Source organism: Pristiophorus japonicus, chromosome X, assembly GCF_044704955.1.
Source record: "Pristiophorus japonicus isolate sPriJap1 chromosome X, sPriJap1.hap1, whole genome shotgun sequence".
NCBI lineage: Eukaryota > Metazoa > Chordata > Chondrichthyes > Pristiophoridae > Pristiophorus > Pristiophorus japonicus.
The window spans coordinates 36968004-36972808 of NC_092010.1; positions in this window are offsets into that span (position 1 = coordinate 36968004).

Here is a 4805-nt window from a genome sequence, read left to right on the forward strand (position 1 = left end):
CACCCACTACCCGCTAAGCCCCGCCCCTGTTGCTTGCTGATTGGTTCACATTCCCGCGAGCGACCATTTCCGGTTGGCTTGTTGCTGTCCCTCCAGATCAGGATCTCCATGCTCGGTGTCAGAGTTATGTCAATCTATATTATTGATATCTGCCAGTGCTCCTCGCAGTACAGCATGTCAAATAAACTGCACTGTGTCACAGTAATCCCTTTTTTGGCCAGACAAGTATCTGATCAGCATCCTCAAGAATTTTCAAACCAAGTTCTTGAGAAATGTAAGAAAAACTTGCATTTATATAGCACCTTTCACAACCTCAGGACGTCTCAAAGCGCTTTACAGAAAATGAATTACTTTTAAAGTGTGGTCACTGTTGTAATGTGGGAAACGCAGCAGCCAATTTGCGCACAGCAAGCTCCCACAAACAGCAATGTGATAATGACCAGATCATTGTTTCAGTGATGTTAGTTGAGGGATAAATATTGGCCAGGACACCAAGCACTGCTCGCTGCACTTTACACGGGTAGATTTTCTTTTTGCTGAGTGATAGAATGCACTCGTCCCAAAGGGTCATACCCCATTTAAACAAGTCTAAGGAGCTGAGGTACAGTCTGACAGAGTCTAGGCTTAGGGACCGCCCCAGCTCGAGTACTGCTGGAATTTTAGTTAAAAGCTGTCCAGCTTACCAGTACAGAGCACTGGTACACTGCTCACTGCTTGTTCAGCCAGAATCACCCTGGTGGGGTGTTGATGCACAGGGATAGAGTTATCTGGAGCCAAGTGGGAAGCATCCAACTCATATTGATCTATCTCTCCAGGCTAACACACACCGAGTTGATGGCTCTCCAGCAGCAGATGATGTCTGTCTCGGTGTGTGTCCCTGGGAACAGCCCGTAGAGCACAGAGTCCTGTGTTACGGAACTGCTTGGAATGAACCTCGACAGCAACCACTGCATCTCCATCCAGACCTGCCTTGCAAAGGGGCAGTCCCAAAGGAGATGGATGACTGTCTCGTCCGCACTACAGCCAACTCGGGGGCAGAGTGCCATGTCTCTGAAACCCCGGCTGTGCATGAAGGATCTGACGGGTAGGGCCCTCCTCACCGCCAACCAAGCTACGTCTTGGTGCTTGTGTGACAGCTCTGGCGATGAGACGTTCTGCCAGACGAGTTCGACAGTCTGCTCGGGAAACCACCCGACAGGGTCCACCCTCTCCTTTCGTAGGGCGTCCAGGACCTTACGTGTCGACCACTGCTTTATGGCCTTGTGGTCAAAGGGTTTTTTTCTGAAAAACTTTTCCACGAAGGACAGGTGGACAGGCGTGGTCCAACTGGTGGGGGCGTTTCACGGCAGCGTGGCCAGACCCATCCTTCGCAACACCGGGGACAGGTAGAACCTCAGCACGTAGTGACACTTGGTGTTTGCGTACTGGGGGTCTGTGCACAGCTTGATGCAGCCGCACACAAAGGTGGCCCTCAGGATGAGGGCCACGTTCGGAACATCCTTTCCTCCACTGTCCAGAGATTTATACATTGTGTCTCTGCGGACACGTTCCATTTTGGACCTCCAGACAAAGTGGAAGACGGCTCGGGTGACTGCCGCAGCACAGGAGCATGAGATGGGCCAGACCTGCTCCACGTACAACAACACCGAGAACGCCTCACTCCTGATGACCAGGTTCTTTACTGCCATGGAGAGTGAGCGCAGATTCCACCATCCCAGTTTTTGTTTCACTTTGACGGTACGCTCTTCCCAGTTTTTGGCGCACGCCCCGTCCGCTCCAAACCATATTCCCAACACCTTCAGGTAATCTCCCTTATTGCTCAAAAATTTGTCTTATCTCCGCCTTAAATATATTCAATGACCCAGCCTCCACATCTCTCTGGGGCAGAGAATTCCGCAGATTTACAACCCTCTGAGAAGAAATTCCTCCTCATCTCAGTTTTAAATGGGCGACCCCTTATTCTGAGACTATGTCCCCTAGTTTTAGTTTCCCCTATGAATGGAAATATCCTCTCTGCATCCACCTTGTCGAGCCTCCTCATTATCTTATACGTTTTGATAAGATCACCTCTCATTCTTCTGAACTCCAATGTGTACAGGCCCAACCTACTCAACCTACCTTCATAAATCAACCCCCTCATTTCCAGAATCAACCTAGTGAACCTTCTCTGAACAGCCTCCAATGCAAGTATATCTTTCCTTAAATACGGAGACAAAACTGTACGCAGTACTCCAGGTGTGGCCTCACCAATACCCTGTACAGTTGTAGCAGGACTTCTCTGCTTTTATACTCTATCCCCCTTGTAATAAAGGCCAACATTCCATTTGCCTTCCTGATTACTTGCTGTACCTACATACTAACTTTTTGTGTTTCATGCACAAGGACCCCCTAGGTCCCTCTGTACTGTAGCACTTTGCAATTTTTCTCCATTTAAATTACAATTTGCTTTTCTATTTTTTCTGCCAAAGTGGATAACCTCACATTTTCCCACATTATACTCCATCTGCCAAATTTTTGCCCGTTCACTTAGCCTGTCTATATCCCTTTGCAGATTTCTTGTGTCCACACAATTTGCTTTCCCACCCATCTTTGTATCATCAGCAAACTTGGCTACATTACACTCGGTCCCTTCATCCAAGTCATTAATATGGATTGTAAATAGTTGAGGCCCCAGCACCGATCCCTGCAACACTCCACTAGTCACTGTTTGCCAACTGGAAAATGACCCATTTATCCCAACTCTGTTTTCTGTTAGTTAACCAATCCTCTATCCATGCTAATATATTATCCCCAACCCCGTGAACTTTTATCTTGTGCAGTAACCTTTTATGTGACACCATATCGAATGCCTTCTGGAAATTCAAATACACTGGTTCCCCCTTATCCACCCTGCTTGTTACATCCTCAAAGAACTCTAGCAAATTTGTCAAACATGATTTCCCTTTCATAACACCATGCTGACTCTGCTTGATTGAATTATACTTTTCCAAATGTCCCGCTACTGCTTCCTTAAGAATGGACTCCAGCATTTTCCCAACTACAGATGTTAGGCTAACTGGTCTACAGTTTCCTGCTTTTTGTCTGCCTCCTTTTTTAAATAGGGCCGTTACATTTATAGTTTTCCAATCCGCTGGGACTGCCCCAGAATCCAGGGAATTTTGGTAGATGACAACCAATGCATCCACTATCTCTGCAGCCATTTTTTTTAAGACCCCAGGATGTAAGCCATCGGGTCCAGGGGACTTGTCCGCCTTTAGTCCCATTATTTTACTGAGTACTACTTCATTAGTGATAATGATTGTATTAAGTTCCTCCCTCCCGATAGTCCCTTGATTATCCCCTATTGGGATGTTTTTAGTGTCTTCTACTGTGAAGACTGATATCAAATATTTGTTCAATGTCTCTGCCATTTCCCTGTTCTCCATTATTAATTCCCCAGTCTCATCCTCTAGGGGACCAACATTTACTTTAGCCACTCTTTTCCTTTTTATGTACCTGTAGAAACTCTTGTTATCTGTTTTTGCACACGTTAAGCTTTTATATCTTTTTCTCTCCTGCCCTGAAGATGGTCACTCACACTGGGATACACTGACAGGTGCTGGCCATCCATCCTCATGTCGTCCCCTGCCCCAAGTCATCCTGTGTGGGCCTCGATAGTGAGTGTTGTCAGTTTGTCTGACTGTTTGGGGAAGGACAATTAATGCCAGTTTTATGCTGTGGGCTCACATTCCCCAGATACTGGGTTGAAAGTGCCCAAACTATTTTCACATATTCCAGCAGAGAAAGGAGACATTCACATCACCAGTCTGGGATTTAACACCAGCGTCTAGAAGTGAAAGGACAATCTGTCACCCATTCCTCCAAGGAAAATCTAGAATGAGTCAGTATGAAATCACATTGGTGTACTGGGAAATATATTTTAACATGTTTATGGTTAAATTATATGCAGCTGCATTTGCAACAGGCCGACATGGCCACTATTGTGCAGATATGTTTGTCATTCTCATTCTCCACCAAAATGCAACATGAAGTAGAGTGACATATCTGTGTGAATTCCAAAAATGTCAGATTATGGATGGAAAACATGCTAATAACAGGAGTCAACTTTATTAAAAGACTATTGTAGAATTTTTGGATTGCAAGAAAATAAATTAGACCAGGGTGGGGATGGGACTCCTTCCCCGTCTGGTGGTTTCATTACTGAATGTATTTTTCTTCCCAGCTGGGATTCTGGATGGTACGCTAGGGAAAAGTACTGGAGTATGGGGGCTCTCAGTATTACATCAGACCAACTGGAATGAGAGCTTCTGCTGGACAATGAGAACTCCTCAATCACAGGCAAGGGGAAGTTCCCTGCTCAGATCATTCCAGCGATTGGATGGAGGAGGAGAATGATTGGTAGGAGCATCCTGTAAGGGGAGAAAATCTTGATGTCTGGTTGGACCAGGATGCTGATTGCTGCCCTGGCTGAGTTCAGCAAATACTGGACTTCAAACCTCGGATCTTTCTCATCTACATTGCTCAGTACCATATAGCACAATGCCTTTAGCCACTGAGCTATCAGAGAAGTCAGTTAGGGCGTTTCTTATATAAAGCCAGCCTGAGTTCAGTACTGAGTATAGGAACAAATAGTTGAACTCAATCCAATGAGCCTAAACAAGATGGCCTCCAGTTAATGTCTCATGGGGGCTTTTTGCAAAGAATTGATTTAGTATTATTCAGGCCACAAGCCCAGAGTTCATTTGATTTAAATGCTGAACTTCCCTTTTTATTAAATATTTTTAAAATTTCAGACCATTGTTCTT